This window comes from Colias croceus, chromosome 18, assembly GCF_905220415.1.
Source record: "Colias croceus chromosome 18, ilColCroc2.1".
NCBI classification, from domain to species: Eukaryota; Metazoa; Arthropoda; class Insecta; order Lepidoptera; family Pieridae; genus Colias; species Colias croceus.
In genome coordinates, this window is record NC_059554.1 from 2,235,172 (window position 1) to 2,253,746 (window position 18,575).

Below are 18,575 nucleotides of genomic sequence, written 5' to 3' on the forward strand. Positions count from 1 at the left end.
AGAGGTGGCAATTTAAATTATGAGAAATGAACTGTAAATTGATTGCAGTATTAAATTCTAGTTCGTTTTAATAAAATAATAATGTACCTAAGTATAGAAAGAAAGAGAGAGAAGAAAGAAAACTTTTAAACTATTATTATGCTTCTAATTTAACATGAAAATAATTATGTTTACATATTGTACAACGAAAGGTTCTTTCATAATATATTTGAGAAATAAGGTTCAGGATTTTTACTTATTCTACGAAGCATTCTACAAAAACATTGGCTTATAGGTATCCTTGGGATATTAAATATGTTATTAAAGACGTGTCAGCCGTTCCAACTATTTTCTTAACATTTACTTTACTTTAATTTCCTATAGGTACATAATATTATATACATAGAATAAACCTGATCACTATAAATTGTAATGCATCAACTAAAACTGTTGTCGTTTACGTATATTTATGAACATAATATATTAATTGCCACAATGTTTTTTCATAAAATGCTAAATTTACTAAAATTAAAAACTAATCAATTAAAATATTTAATACCAATGGATTAGTGTTAAAAGGTCTAAACTCAGCTTAAAACTTGTAAGAGTTCATCATCACTCATTTTCAGTCTGGCCTTCGCGCTGAGGTCTACCGCCAACAACCTGACTATCTATTTTTAATAACTATTAAAAAAGGTTTATTCACATAAATATTTGGTAGATCTATTACTCAGAGAAACTTTCCAATAGAGACAAATCAATGAAGCCATTATAATCAAGCTTCCTCTAAAATCAATACATACTAGGTTCATTATCCTATATAATCAGATCGACCTCCCAAACAATATCAGAATATTCGAGAACATAAAGCAAATAACACGGGTGTTACAGTAATAGCATGCTGGAGGAAATGCGGGCTGTTAATAATTTACGATCTGTCTTTATGTTCACTTTCCCGGTTTAGTTGCGAACTGGCGAATTCTTCCTGGATCTAGAATTTTTTCTGCACTAAAAACTTTACAATAAATATCTGTGAAATTGCAAAATTTACAGTTATCTACACTAATATTATAAAGAGGAAAACTTTGTTTGTTTGTTTGAATAGGCTCATAAACTACTGGACCGATTTTAAAAATTCTTTCACCATTCGAAAGCTACATTATCCACGAGTAATATAGGCTATACAGGGTGGAAGGTTAAGATGGGGCATGAAGGACAGGTACCTTAACCGTTGTAGCTACATGAAAACGTTCTTAGGAGACTATGATCCTTAAATTCTTGAGAAATTTTAATCTGCATTCACAGATTTTTGAAAAAATGTACGGTCGGCAAGGAAATCGGCAGTTTTCAAAAAAAAATTTTTTGATGCCAATCGATCCAGTTTCTCATGGGGATCAAAACACTCTAAAAGACCAACTGAGGTATGAGTACTAGAAAAGTCAGAAATCGCGAAAAACTATTTTCATTCATGAACAAGTAAATATACAAAGGCACGGCAGCATAACATTCCAGCGACGCGGGGCGTGAGCGGGCGGTGGCTGGCAGCTCGTGCACGAGATGAAAAATTATTTAAATTTGAATATCGAACGAACACGTCACATTTTTATGTAAACAATAAGGCTGGTTGCAGAGCTTGACCGACCATCAGTGCGTACGTCAGTCGCGCTTGTCATATGTATGGAAATTCATAAAACCGTTCATAGCTAGACCGACCATACGCACGCGTATTGTCATGCGCATTAGTGTCATAGTCATACAATTGTTGATGCGTATCGTCAGGTCCGACGGTACGCACTGACGGTCGGTCAAGCTCTGCAACCAGCCAGCCAGCTCTGCAACATAGAAAACAAAAGTTACCAAAAGTTACTCTGTCTTCACTAAAAATGTCCTTAAATAATTTGGAACGTTTAGATCTGTTAGAGGCTTACTTTTTAAATAATAAAAACCCAACAGTTTCATTGGAATGGTACAGGAATAAATACCCAATGCGACAGGTACCGACGCGAAAGGTAATTGCGAATCTTGTAAAAAATCTAGCAGAAAGTGGCTCATTTAAGAAAAGCTTGACACGTCCGCGTCGTTCACGCGTATTGAATGAGAATACGCAATGTATGTTTTTTGTTATTATTTTGTTATTTTTTATTATCTTTGACACCCGTTTAATTAAATTAACGTTTCTTCTTATTGTCGGTATGTGTTTTAATAATCAGAAACAAAAAATATTGAAGCCTGAAAATCTCTTTGGAGTTTTCTATTAGCGCATCTTTTGTTGAATCACTTATTTTCTTAGTGAATGTATGGAAATAGTTTTTCGCGATTTCTGACTTTTCTAGTACTCATACCTCAGTTGGTCTTTTAGTGTTTTAATCCCCATGAGAAACTGGATCGATTGGCAACAAAAAAATTTTTTTTGAAAACTGCCGATTTCTTTGCTGACCGTACATTTTTTCAAAAATCTGTGAATGCAGATTAAAATTTCTCAAGAATTTAAGGATAGTCTCCTAAGAAAGTTTTCATGTAGCTACAACGGTTAAGGTACCTGCCCTTCATGCCCCATCTTAACCTTCCACCCTGTATACCTATTATCACGCTAAGACCAACAGGAGCGGAGCCACGCGGGTGAAACCGCGCGGCACAGCTAGTTTTAGATATTTCAGTAGTTCACTTTCAATCGCGGGATTTCAAGCGTAAGTTCATAGTTGTAATGAAAATTATTTAGGGTTTTTCTTACAATTTCTATAGGTTTAAGCCAGAAGGTAAGAACATTAAGCATCAGTCTCTATTTTCTTTATTGTATTTTCTTTATTGTATTTTTGTAAATATTTATTTTAATTTCTGTCAGTTGAGCATCGAGTCAAAAATTAACAGTATAAAGCACCATACCTACTCTTTCAGAATTCTATCTCATTCGATCTGCTATAAGTACTTATAATTCTTTTTCTTTTAAAAGATTGATCACTGTTCACATAAGGATACCTATACCTGTATGCCTAGGGAAGGCCCGTGTCTCAGCAGTGGGAACATAATGGTCTGATGATGATACCTATTTCTATAAAGTTACCTCTGAATTACTCTGTAATCATAACACTTGACATAGTACTAACATCACCGGTACATGGATAATTTATCAAGACATGATAAGCACCCGCATCTCCTGTGCTAAGTGACTCGTTTTGCCAGTATTCGGTTGCAAAATAAAATATTATTTGCATAGTGTCTAGAGATGACAAGTATCTTTCGTGTTTGGTTAATTAATTGGGCAGATACAATAGCTATGCAATAAGTATTGAAATTATTCCACCTTCAGAACTGGCTCTCTGTATTGAATTTATATGTATTAGGTATATTGTGTGCTTTTTCACCTTCACACATGCCTGCATTTTAGGTTGATAACGAAGAGAAAGGACCAGAAGGATATTTACTATCATAATATTATATACTAATCTTAGCGGTCAAAGGGCATATATATTTTAATCTAATGTATATTTTGTATTTTAATCAAACATTGCTTACTTGCCTAAATAAGATTGCATTGGCTTATTCATTGGAACGAAATAATCCACCTAAATTATAATAATTGTTTACTATCTCGATGAAAAATCTAAATACAATAGATGAATTTAATAATCAAATTAAAAATTACCATTCATAATAAATTCACCCACTTTAACATACAAAAGAAAAATTAAACATTGATTTTAATACTCCATTTTGTATAGTACCGCATTCGTTACCCCTCGCGTGCGTTCACAAAAACAATGTTCGTTAAAAAACCTATTTGAAACTGGCCTATTAACAATTACGCGCCGGAAACCTGGCTGGTTGGAAAGGCGATAATAATCTATGCTTTTTAATTATACCAATAGACTCCGCCCGGTGTTTTAATTTATATGAATACGTCCAATCATATTACATGAGTTGGTGGTGCTAGTGTCATCCGAACCACAAGAATATTAATCACTTTGTCGTTATGGTTTCGAATTCCGTATCCGACGTACTATTTTTTCTTCGGTGGAATGCATAATGAAATTTTCAAATGGTATTCGATTTGACGTCTCGATCGAGCGCTGTTTGAATTAATGGTCCATTTATTCGATTAGGTTTTTATAGTCTATGCTTCATCGAGTTTTGTTTTTGGAATTGTATACGTGTGGAATAGATCACCTTTTTGAAAAAATGGTATGGTCTACGGGCCAAATTGAAGAGATGTGGGCTGGCTAATGTTCCCATAAGCGATATCAAAAGTCATGTTTGTGAAGCGTAACAGTTCCAGTAGTACTCTAATACTCCACTTAAAAATTACCTAGGTATATACGGTGTATAATTTACAGCTGCTCAGGCGGATGCCTTCTCACAAATTACAATTCAAAATAACACATTCTCTTGCCGACAAGACCGGCCATGGGGAGATTCGAAATTAACTATAATTGCTTAATTCTGAACGTATGTTGTTTGCTCAGAGCGCCGCATAAGGTTCTAAGAAGGAGCGAGAGGGGGATAGGGAAGTTGTTAGGGAGAAAAGAGATGGGTGTATTTAGAAATTGGAAGACGCGCTTGCCTTCCAGGTATAAGAAATAACGTGCGAAGGGATTGAAAGTGGGATCATTAAAGCACGTTTTTATAGCAATTGGTAATGATGTGGATGATGAAAAAGTGATCTATCACATAATGTTCTCGATTTTTGTAAGAATATACGACGTTGCTTGTTTGTGGTGTTATGAAATTATGGAAAGAGATGTTGTTACTTTGTATACTGAGATGGATAGGTTTTACTTTATTTGAGAAAATACAAAGTATCCATGCAATATAGATCAGGTAGTAAAACTAGAATGCAACGTGTTTATTGCGTAGTCTAGACTTAAACAAATTTTCGAATTATATTTAAGAATGTTTATAGGTTATTCCTTATTCTTGTCTAATTATCAAGTTTATCAAATATTTTTAAAGCTATTGCATAGCTTCTATCACGCGCCTTGAGCGCGAGGACCGAATCGAGAAATTCCGTAACGAAAAAACCTCACGCTCCGCACTCCGACGGGCACGGAGGTGTGGAGGTATGTTATGCAATAGCTTTACCGCGGCAGTCCCCGAGTGCCACACGTCTTTTTTTTGTATATTTCAAAAAAAATGAAATAGCGATAGAAGACAACATTAGTGACGCTACTAACTATAATATTTTTAATTCAAAAAGACTATTATGACAAAATGCATCCATTCAGCAAATATTTTTAACAATAAGTACAGTATAATAATAAGTTTATTGCCTGCTTATTTAACACTTTTAAATAATGAAATGTCAACCACAATCAGCCATTATTAAAATAACCCTAATCTCCGTTGATTATTTCAAACATTCACTCATTAAAAGTTTAATTTCCATCGCTTGGGAAATGTTAACATTGTCCAACAGCCAACATTTAATTCCGTACAACGATCACGTATCGAACTAAGCGGGAACCACGTGATTCTGTAAATGTTGTTTTTGAAAATATTTTCTAGTTTCTGATTATACAATTGTTTGATGATTAAGATTTTATGTACTTTTTCCGATTTGAACAGTTGCAGTAACACGTTTTTTTTTTAGTTCTTTTTTATTTGAATGATGAAAGCTGGATTTTTGAAGTGAAACTTCTTTAGGCGCATTGAGAGTTAAATTTAGGCGCGTTATGAATATTAAAAAGTAGCGTCATGGCAATACTGTCACGTCATGGAGTAAGGCGACGATTTTGATATCTTTGTATCTTGCCAAAGAAGTTTCACTTTTGACACGTGTCCTTTTTTCGACACATGCTCCCTTTTTTCAATATGCTTTACACCTTACTGTTAACATGTATTATTTTTTCTACAAATCATTAAAATTTAAAACATTTATATAATCGTATATTGTTGTTACAGATACACTTTGAATGAAGTCATCAAACAGGTAAGCAAATCTAAACTTTCGTTGAAAAATATTACACAAAAATTTACGAGCAGAAAATAAGCAGGTCATAAAATTTTATGTTTATCACAGTTTATTTGTACCTCGATGCAATAAATTTCGCGTTAGCATTGCCGCATTTGCTTGTAATAAAAACATGGGTTTTATTTGCCCGTCATTATCAAAATATGATAAATACGGAACGATGTAGGTTTAGTATTAAGATCTTTTAAATAAAATTTATGAGTAGTGTAAATTATAATGTTGTTAATAGATGTTACATTACATTTATAATGGGTGTTGTAAGTACTTATTTGTTATTTGAAACGCATGCGCTATTAGACAAAATTATTATTATCAGACTATTTCAAAACTGTAACATTCATAAGAATGTCTCAGCTTACCATGAGGCGAGATAATGGTCAAGGTCTATCCTACAATAAAAAAAACAATATTCAGAACACCGTAGGACAACTAGGAAACAATTACCTAAGACTAATTTCGACTTAAACTTTTCATCTATAAAAATACTAGCGGTCCGCCCCGGCTTCGCCCGTGGTACATATTAACGTTTTCTCTACATAAGAACCATCCTCGTACTTCAAGGAATATAATAAAAAAAGAATTATCGAAATCGGTTCAGCCGTTCTCGAGTTATGGAATTACAACGAAAAGTGGCATTGATTTTTATATATTAGATTACTTCTAATGATATTTAGTTGAATAACAATCAAAAGTTTATTTATTTATTATATAGGGGTACACACGCCTAACTTCGTATACATACCTAAAACAAATTAACACTGTCCTCACTCAAATACCCTTAAAATATATCTTAAAGCATTTAAATCCAAGCTCAACTAATTTGCCAGGAAAACCTACAAAAAGCGGTCCACAGTCTCGGAGACGTAGCTCTTATGAGGCAATTAATTCCCCTTTGACATCTGCATTCGGGGAAGACAAGTGAATTGAGACTTTCAAGACAGAAATTTCCGCTCCCTATGGTGCATGTCATATAATACTTTATGCATTGACACTCTTGACTTTTCAATTCGATGATGATTTGTTGATTGTGGCTTTTTGGACGTTTATTTATATTGGCCTATAGATGTATATATCTATAGGTAAGTACTGGTCCGTATATTGCTGTATTTGTCAGAATGCTTGATTCTATAGAATCTATAGCTTTGTTTTATCAAACGGATGCTTCAGCTTTGGTCATTTTTCGTTTTGTACAGTTAAAATCTTTTTATCAGTCAATTTATATCTTACATAAGAATTTAATTGCGTGTTGGTAAACATTCCTGTAATTTAAAAGCCATAGGCGAACGACAGGGCAGTAGCTAAACAGCCAATGAATACAAATTGTTGCTGTTGAGTTTATTCGTTAGAAGCGACATGTCAAGTCAGTAATAGATTAATACAAAAGTAATACACTTAAAAAAAATAACTTTTGATTTTGCGTTTGAAATTAATATAACAATCATACTTACAGTAAGCAAAGTTTATAACAATCTGAATCGAGCTAATACCTGTAGGATTTAGGCGAATTACTTTGACTAACAGGTTGTTTTGGTCTGTTAGCTGTATTATATTCTGGTGGTAAACTAACCTTATAGGTACTGTTAACTGTAATTATCTTCTTCTTCAGAGTTCTCGTATCCTTGATTATTTATTTATTGCGACCTATTTATTACATTGACCTATATTCAGGTGACACGTGCGAAACGTACGTGATTAAATTATGATCACCGAATTTGATGAAGTTATTAGATTTTAATTCAATAATAGTTACAGTTGATGTGACGATTGTAGTGAAATGTTTATTCAAATCAAAGGTTTAAAGACATTTATTCCCATTAAGACATAAAGTCACTTACATGAGAAACTTAAATTTTAAACATAGGTATTTATAAAAAATATCATTCGTTAGATAAAAATTTAGAGTAAGTTACATACTATAAACATAAGTTTAGGTTAGGTACTCATTCATTGCATTCAAAGTTTGAGCGTGTGGTCTTCCAGGATGTGTTTCGCTAATTGTTTTTTGAATACAATGAATGAGTTTACACTTTTTAATTTGCTTGGCAATCCGTTATAGAAACGTGCTCCTTCGTATGTTGCCGTTCGCCTTCCATAATTCGTTCGGATCTTCGGGAGGGCAAGATAGCTAGCTCGTCTATTAGGATAGTGGCGATTTGATGTTGAGAATATTATATTTGTGTTTATGTTTTTATGTAGCGCTTTGTGGATGAACATACACGTATTATAAAAGTATAATTGTTTTAAATTCATTATTTTAGTATCGTCGTAGATTTTATTTGTAGAAGTTAAAAAAGGATATTTAAAAATGGTTTTAATAATTTTATTTTGTAAAATTTGTAGTGGCGCTAATTTATTTTTGTAAGCGCTACCCCATACTTCTATTAAATACATTAGGTGAGGTTTGACTAACGTGTTGTAGATGGTGTGGCGTAATTTATGAGGAATGCAAGAAGTGATATTACGCAGAGATCTAAGAAGTGCTGATAATTTATTTTTTAGGTGGTCGATGTGATAATTCCATTTTAGAGAGCTGTCGATTCGCAAACCTAGGTATTTCTCGTGGGTTTTATGTTCTAATACAACACCATTAATTTTAAGTGGAGCGTGTGGTGGAATAATTTTGTTCTGAGCTTTGAATTTAATATAACACGTTTTAGATATATTTATTGTTAGTAGATTGTATTGAAACCATTTATTTAATTTATTTAAATCATTTTGTGCTTGCTTTATCATGTCATGTATAGAGGGACCAAAATAAAACAGACAGGTGTCATCCGCATAAAGTGTTAGATGACCATTTAGTTTTAAATCTTGTAAATTATTAATATAAATTAAAAAAAGCAATGGGCCTAAAATCGAACCTTGTGGTATGCCACACGTAATTGGTAAGGGAATGCTATTGTAGTTATCTATTTTAACGATTTGTGATCGATTTTTTAAATATGATTTCAGCATGTCTAGTGCTTTACCAGTAATGTTAATGGATGCTAATTTCTTTATTAAAAGTTCGTGAGAAACGGTATCGAAGGCCTTTTGTAGGTCAATAAATACTCCCAAAACTAAATTTTTTGCGTCAATGTTCTGTTTTATTTTAGTAGTCAGGTCTATAGTCGCTGACAGAGTGTTACTTTTTGGCTTAAAACCGTATTGACGCACTGAAATAAAATTAAATGAGTCTAAATATTTTTCTAATCTCGTGTGTAAAATTTTCTCTAATATTTTTGACAACACTGGCAACACCGAAATTGGCCTATAGTTACCAGGTTCAAATTTTGAACCACTCTTATAGATAGGAGTTACCTTCGCTATTTTCAACGAATCCGGAAAACGTCCTTGACTTATAGCTTGGTTGAAACAATCGCTTAAGGTATGATTTAATTTTTCTTTAATGCATTTAATTGCTTTTGTGGTAATACCATCAAGACCTGTACTACAGTTTGAATTAAGGTTATTTATAATTTTTAAAATTTCATTAGGTGTACAGGGATCAAAAGTGGATAATTCGTACTTTTTTGATGGTGATTTAGGTAAGGTTGAGGAAGAGTTGGTTTGATATTGTAGGGGTATTAAATTTGCTAGACGAGATCCTATTGTAGAAAAATATTGATTAAATATCTGGCATATTTCATTTGGCTCGGTAATATATTCAGAATTTATAAGTAATTTAGTAGGTAAAGTACATTTTACAGTTTTGTTATTAGCTAATTTATTTACTAAAGTCCATAATTTCTTGGGTTTTTTTATATTCCTTGTAAATTCTTGGTAATAGTAAGAATCTTTTGTATCTTGAATAAATTTTTTTACCTTTATTTTTTGAGTGTTAAATTTTATTTGAAGGTTTTTATTTTTAGGGTTGTTTTTTAGTTGAGACCATAATAAATTTCTTTCGTTAATTTCTGTTAAAATTGCTTTGTTTATCCAGTCTTTTCGGGGCAGATTTAGAAATTTAGTTTTAGTAATCTTACTTTTATCTATAATAGATTTAATTTTATTTTCTAATATTGTATAATCTTTGTTTATTTCAGTATCAACTATGGAGTCAGACAGGGATGATAATCTTTCGTAATTAATTGCTTTATATTGAGTTTTAACACTTTTTGGGGGTAAATATTTTTTTAATTCTACGTATATGTGCTTATGGTCGGAAATACATGAGTTTATTATTGCGAAATGAAAATTATCATTTTGAAGGTTCGTACTTACATGGTCAATGATAGATTTTTTTGAGGAGTCTCTTGTGCTGTATTTTTTAGTTAGTTTATTGAGTAATATATGTCCATTACACTTAAGAGTATATTTGTATAGTTTGGTATTTTTATCTTTTGTTAACAAGTCGATATTAAAATCTCCAAAAATAATAGCTCTGTGCCTTTGTTGTAATTGCGATTCATACATTTCAAGGAATTTTTGACAGTTAGTATAGCCCGGTTTATAGATAACGCCTACATCAATTTTACATCGTTCTAAACTTATCCATAAGTAATTGTTCCCTTCCTCGTATCGTGATTCAATAAGATTGTGTTTTAAATCGTTGTGGATGTATGCTGAGACTCCACCTCCTCTTGCGTCAGTCCGGTAGTTAAAATAATGTGTGTAATTATCAATATTTAATTCTGAAGCTTGCGCATCAGAATTTATCCAAGTTTCAGTAATTAGAATTACGTGGATAGGTTTTATTAATGAGCACAGGATACATTTTACTTCATCTAGTTTACCTTTTTTTCTTATGCTTCGCGCATTGAAGTATATAAATCTAAGCCTGGATCGGGAGAGTTGCAAATTTTCATAGCTGTCTAGTATTTCGTAGGAGTTGATATTTTGGTCGTTTGTCTTTAAATTTATTTCTAGTTTTTTGACATAATTTTCTTTATAGTAGGCATTCCGTTAACGTATTTTATTGTGAGATCTGTTTCTCCTTCACCAATGCGACGGTTTAGTTCATCCTGTAAACTTTTAAGATATTTTTCCTGAGCTGGCGTTTGATCACTAAAAGCTTTAATATTGTTGGGTAGTTTATTTTTGTTACGTAGGATTATTTTAGCAGATTCAATTGTGTCATAGCAAACCTTTATTCTACGATTTTTCCCCGGTGAATACTTGCCAATTCTATATATCTTTACTGGCTTCGGTAGGTCTGAACTTATTAGCGAGGTAATTTTTAAAATTTCGTAGTTGTCTTTAGATATCCTCTCCTCTGAGTTATGATGAGATGTCGATTCTGGGAAACCAGCAAAAATTACATTTTTTTCGCGGCTTTTTCTGTCTCGTAGTTCCTTGATTAAGTGTTCATTTATATGTAGTTGATTTTTAGACGTAAAACCCGATGGATTGGATGACTGATTTATTGATTGAAGATTTAACTCCAGTGATTTTATTTTACTCTCACCCTGGTTGATCTGGGATTCTAATTGAGAAATAGTACTCTTCAATATGTTTTGTTCAGTAATTATCATACATGCTGATGACTTAATTTCATTGATTTGATTCGTATTTTGGCGAATTAAATTCAAGGATTGTTCGTTGGACGATTTAATTTCGGTAATTTGTGTTTTTACCTCAGAAATGTTTTCATGAATTTTGTTTATTATTTGTTCGTTTGAGCAAACATATTTTTCAAGTAATGTACTAATACGGCTCAACTCCGAGCGAATATCCTTCATATCATCACTACATCTGCAATCTTGTTCTAGCGGTTGTTTCCGTTTTCTGTAAGTGATTTGAGTATCAGTTGGCGTAGAACTCGTTGAAAACGAACTTAGCTTCGATAGATCGGGATGCGATCCACCGGCAGTACCCACTGCACCACTGCTGGTTAAACGTGTTGGCGATCGGCGTACACTCATATTTACTCCGCAATGGATAATTTGTGCACGAATATGAGTCGTTCTACGGTGCGTGCAGGACAAAAAATTGCAATTGTCTTGCTCCCGCTTGAAACGCTCGCTGTGTTTCGAACGTAAATTGAAATGATATAAATACCAAACACTAATTATGCAACTTGAATTCTTATTATCATGTAAATAATTATTAAAATCGCAAAGCACTTTATAGTAAAAAGTAATACACGTCTATTCTGATTCACTAACGAACGACGACGAAATCACTAATTTAAACTAATAAATTTTACTTCAAATTTCTTTTTCATTTGAAATATATGTTCCCCTGTTCACAGGAGATGCATCTTTATAATATTATAACAGTCGCGATACTGCCTTAAATAAAAGGCAGCAAAGTCGTGAACGATTAATTACTAGTAAATTATTAAACCTTCGCATAATTCGAACAACCTCGACTCTCATTTTCCACTCAATCTCTAGAACTCCAACTTAAACAACAACAACATTTCATCGGCGAACAATAAAAGTAATTTTAACAAAATCAAGCTCTTCGTCATCATTATCAACTTTTACACATAAATCATATTTCCCACGCCGTTGCGTAAACAATGTAAGGGGTAATAAATAGAAGAATGTCTGAATGATCGTCTGACATGCTAACGACTGTTGTAAACAAGCCCAAGTGATGTACAATCAAAGTTTCACTGCATATTTCTTGGAGTATTTCGGTAGGAACGGAAATTGCGAGCCCCGAAGACCATTATACCCTTTATTCAATTTAATCCGCCTTATAATTTGTTCTTCTTAAGACCTTGATTAGGCGAGGGGATAGCTTAAAATTCTAATTCCTTTTGAGTGATATTCTTACACTTCGCCCTTAATTATTCGCTTAAAGTCATTTGTTGGAAGAAAATTTACCTGTTCATCGCTTAATTGCAACCATTAATTGTGTGAGTTCTGTTAAAGTTCCTATATATCAAATGTTCTAACTTATGGATTTGTTTTCAAAACAGGTGTCACTTGTCGTTCCGGCTTAAATCACTTCATTAAGTGGATACTTTGCGTTCGAAGAATCCATAGACAAATCCCTAATAAATACGCCTCGAACTGTCAACGCGGATCTCTTCTGAGAAAAAGATTTCTAAATTCAAAAGTTTGTTTATGGCTCGTTTATTAACTGCCAAGCGGACATGTTAAAACAGATGTTCTGTCTTCGCTTGACGGATAGGTCAGGCGAGGTCGGACGCCATCTTGCAAGATCCCGCCAATCGTTGCGTCCCCGGGGTGCCTGTCAACGAAGCGAGCGAAACAATTACCGGGATCGTGACTTTGTGTATACAGCGGGTTAGCTGCAATCTGAGATGAGATTTTAAAAATCCCACTGGAACCGTTCAAATTGCGGGATACTTTGCATTTGTTTCGAACGTTCCACGTTTCGAGACTTTTTTGGCAACAGATATGCATTCGGAACGAGTTTTTAAGCCGGCGAAGGTTTTAAAATAGAACAAAAAACTTCGACCGCGAAGAACTATAATTATAGATCGATCTGATATACATAACAACAGAATTGCAGTATACGTTTAACTAGCGGTGTTCGGGCTTCCAATCAAAATGCACCTGTTCGCCTCGCTCATTTTAATGAAGACATTTCGGTTCCTTCGCAGGTGTCTGACTCCCCGAACCCAAAATCGACGGCTCATTATGTTGTTTAATTCATTATGCGCTTTGTTTTCTTCAATCGTTTTTTATGTGTCCCGCGAATAACTTTATTGTCTCCTCCACAATTTATTGTTGTACAAAGCTGAATTATAAATCGTTGTCTGACTTTAACATATGTACGTAATTAAGCTGTTAAGTTTTTTAAATGGTTTACGAGCAGTGGGGCATAAAACGGAGATATTGCCGGCTTCGTAAAAAGTTTGATTCGGGCTAAACAATAGTGGTAAATTAAATTAACATTTTATTTGGAGCTTATTTTTTAACGAAATACTGAAGCATGATCACATCGTAAAGTCGAAATCGTTTTGCGTTCGAATCTCGATTACGTACAATCATTGATTCATCGAACTTGATGGTTGGGAATGGAGCGTCGCTTAAATGCCCTATCATACGTTGACATTAATGCTATTGAGTTAAAGTTCAATTTCGAAGCCATTTTCTATTTCCACGATACGTGCTAGAAATAGACTATATTAACTCCTTTAAGATAATACACGAGGACTCGATTGAAGCCTTATCCAGTTTCAGTGAAATTTAAACTTTAATGCTGCGGTATTAGAGGGATATTTGTGTGGATTGGAAATCTTTGCTCGAATTGAAATAAAAGTTATTGAATGATCCCTGATTAGATGATTATCGAAGTTGCATTCAAGCGCGATTATATTTTATATGGTAATTGAAATGTAACATAAGTTCGCTTCGAGTTCATCATCAGTATTTTATGAGAATCGAGTTGGTATCGAAAGCGGTAAAATATAGCATCACAGAATTAGTTGTTTGTGTAATTATCTACAAACAACGTATTGATGACATGAATTTTAATGAGCACCGGTTAGTGTATCTATAACATATTGTAAATCAACAAACGCTTTGCTTTTGATCACCTATTGAGTATTTAAGTTATAGGGTATTAATGTAGAATATAATTATGGTAAACATTGTAATGATAAGGTACTTTGTACTTCACCATTCGAAAGCTACATTATCCACGAGTAATGTAGGCTAGGTTTTATCCAGGAAATCCCACGGGAACGGGAACTATGCGGGTTTTTCTTTGAAAACGCAGGCGAAGCCGCAGGCGCAAAGCTAGTAATTGATATTTGGCATAGAAGAAAATTTGAGGCGGCGTAATTTTGAAAAAATCTATTCACAATAATTTTAAGAAGTCTCAATATACGCTACCTGTTTAGTCCACCACAACAATAGATATCCAAATAATACATACAGACGTCAAAATATAATATACAATGTATAGTATGAAAAACACACGTTTTAAGAAATTTAAGAGGGAAGCAAAGAAAGAATATTATTATATATTTTTGTTTATTAAATATTTTGTAAGATACTTTTAAATTATACTATCTATTGAGTAGCATGTTTTGATTGTTATCATTTTCCTTCACCTCAGTTATAAGTACCTAAAATATGTAACTGATAAAGTCACCCATAAAAATCCAGTCACACAACCATCAGGTGAAATGTCAAAAAATAATAAACAATACAAACTGGGTTGGTCATCGAAATACGCTACAAAATATCTCCGAACTTTTTCCATACCGTAGAAAAGGTAGAAAAAACCATACAATAGACGCGGCAGATGTACCGAAAGACTGCACAATTAATTGTATTCTCATATAAAAATAACGTCTCTATCTCGAGGAAACCATTTCTCCGAATTTGACGTGTTATAAATTTGGGTTGCTTTTTTTGTTTGAACATATGCGTGTGATGTTTTATTCAGTTTTGGTCAGGTTCGGCCACTGGTTTAGTTTGCGGTTGGCGCAGATGGTGCGTAGTTTTCTTTACGAAATTAGATTTTAGTGGGCCGTTTTGATAGCTCATTGCGATGGTGTGGTAATGTACTCATCAAACCAGATTATTTGTTCTTTCAAACTCAAACATTTATATAGATTTCTAGAAGCACTTTTCAATTGTCATTAACATAGTTTTACCATTTAACACCGATTTGGATAGCAGTTTCATTATTTGTAACATAGTACAATAATGAATAATTATTATACAGATTTATTTGCGAATGATTCCCTTGCGACAGCCTTACCTTGCTACAATCTTCAAAGGTTTTAATCTTTAAAAATTATTATACTATGCATTATTTTAAATTGCCACTAGAAATGTCATAGCTGTAGAATGTAGATGTCTCCTTTCGAGCGTTTACCTAAGTACTTATAAAAATAAATGTAGGTACCTACTAGACGTGCTAGACCAATTATTTTTATATTAAAACAGATATATTTTGATTAATTAATTATAATACGTTATTTTATAATGCAAATATGATAAATATAATTAGGGATAAATAACTCATATCCACATATTAATTACCGTAATTAAATCATATTAATTAAGCACGTGTGCTCAACGCATTACAATTTTAATAATAAATTAAAATAGTATCAAACTATTCACCTCTCTTTCGCACCTATGTCATTTCCATAAGCGTGAATAAAAAGCAATATTGCAAGGGACAGATGGTCAAACGTACCCCAAACATAAATCGATTATTTCTTTTGATATTCCTGACTATTCACATCAAATCAACAAATAGGGATGGTTGACAAAGGTTCCGAGGCTATTTCGCGACAATAAAACGATTTGTGCGTGATAATTCTTATAGAAATGTCTTCGGGTTATAAAAGCCCGAATGAAGGAATGACGTCATTGTGATTTCTTACTTCATTTTGGGGTTAATTCACAAGATTCTTGTATTTGTGTGTCGACTGTCGGTATTTACTTGAACGACATGTCAGGTATTATAATATATATTGATTTGTTTCTTTGTATAACATTGTGTTGTTAGGAGAAAAGCTTGCGTTTCAATTCAACAGTCATAATAATTCTGATAAATAAAAATTTATCCAGTAATGAATTAATGTTATCCAGATTGATTGAATAGCATTAATTTGTTACCTTTTATGATACTAATATTATGACCTTAATATTACTGATCAATCGAAAAATTTTCTTTATGAACACGAATAATATTTTTTCGTTCTAAGTACTTGTACTATAAAAATATTAAATCAAACTGTGATTTTTACAGATATTTTTTCAATCAAAGCTTCTTTTTTTTAACAATAAAATATAAACTAAATCAATTCAATTAAAAACCATGACCTACCTCACCAATCTATCCTACCACACTCAGATATTTATTTACCAACTGACAAACACACAAAAGCACTTGATCCAAAGCAAGATGGCGCTAAAATTTTGTTGTTTTAGGTTCTGGCGCCAAACACATGTTGTTGCCATAGACATCACAAAGACGTTTACGATTTAAAAAAAATAAAGTAAAACCTTTTCGGCTCGTAAAATTGTTAAACACTCGTCATGATGACTAGTAGGTAATATTTTTATTTTAGTATTGTTTTTTTATAGTTTGTTTGCTGCTTAGGTAGTTGTTAAGTACTTTACGATGTTGAAAGATAATATTTTCCATATAAAATTTACATACTCTAATAACTCATTTATTATTATGTGAATAAGTCAAAAGAATATTACCTAGGTATACTATGTATATCTATTAAATAGGTACTTTTATCAAAATTTAATATTCTTATTAAAATATGTATAGGTATTCTATTACAAATTTTCATACGGTTAGGAAACACAATATTTTTAGAAAATTTAATTTAGACGCAAAATTACCAGATTTATTTACCTATTCTAACAGTACCTATATTATGATCATTAACATTTATTAAATGGCATTATTTAATTCCAAATGCTCTTTACCTCTTCCAAATTTTTACATTCTACAACTACAAAAAATATAGATAATACAACTAGTACACAGTACAAAACTATTTCGCTCTCATAACTTAAAGTAACAAGCAACAATCCAACTCGAAGGAAAACGAAATTCGCTCAAGCTACTAAAAATAAACACCCTCACCGGACTAACCGTAAAAGTTAAGTATCATCGTAAAAATACTTAAGTTATACTTGACACGAATGTTCGACTTTATTCTGTCTATATCAATGTTATCTGCATAAATTCTAAGCTATTGAACGCTAAGCACAATTACTTGGCAATATTTTATGTTATCTAAGCCTTTGTTTCTGGTTTTATTGAAATCAATGAAATGGATTGGTTCTCGAAATAGTATTAGGTAATAGTTGACCATTGTAGTGCAATGGTTTCAGCGTAAGAGGTCTTGGGATCCATACCTGGTTAAATATTATGAATAAGACCTCTGAATGTCATTATAAACACCGATCTCATTCTCAACTGCTTCATTGCATTGACTAATACGAAATATTATCCTATCACTCGTTATAACACAATTCCTTATAAGTCGATATTTAATATCTTAATATATATATATAAATCTCGTGTCACAATGTTTGTCCTCAATGGACTCCTACACCACGTAACCCATTATAATAAAATTCGCACACCATGTACAGTTCGATCCAACTTGAGAGATAGGATAGTTTAAATCTCAAATCGTTTTAGGGAAAGCGGGCGAAGCCGCGGGCGATAAGCTAGTTTAATATAAAACAGCGATAATTTCTTTCAAGGAAACGCTAAAATTCTGTGTTTATCTTAACTTCCTTATTTTACTTACATAAAATAGCCATAACTATATTCACAAGCATATAAGATCCACTTCTAGCTGAAATAGATTTTAACAATACCTACCATTAAAACTCGAACGCGGAAAGTCGTAACAAGATACCGTTAAGCCCGGTCAATCGAGTAATATTTGCAATACAAAATCGATAACTCACAGTACTAAATTCTATTTCATTGTGTGCAGTGTTTAGTCGTAATGCTATGGCTACATTAATAGTATAGTTATATATATATCTGTGCCTCCAGTGAATAAGGGAATAACTCAAAAACAGCACTTTTCAGGAGAGACAAAAAACTATATATCAACACTAAATCTTTATAACTTCAAATTTTTAAGCTTGTATGGGTAAGATATGATGTTAGACTTTAGTTTTACATATGAACAGATATTGTAACAACCCCATAAATATACTTTTTTCGTGTTTTTTTGTAGTTGTGGCCTTATGAACGAGTACTCCATGGAATAACTCAATGT

The 18,575-nt window shown here is 32.7% G+C and overlaps 1 protein-coding gene across 1 annotated transcript in view; it reads left to right on the top strand.

Annotated features, from left to right (window-relative positions):
* LOC123699802 overlaps positions 1-18,575 on the top strand; it is a 197,876-nt gene that overhangs the window by 97,418 nt on the left and 81,883 nt on the right. Inside the window, exon 3 of the mRNA XM_045646832.1 lies at positions 5,875-5,902. The gene's annotated coding sequence lies outside the window, so the exon portion shown is untranslated. The remainder of the gene's footprint in view (positions 1-5,874; positions 5,903-18,575) is intronic.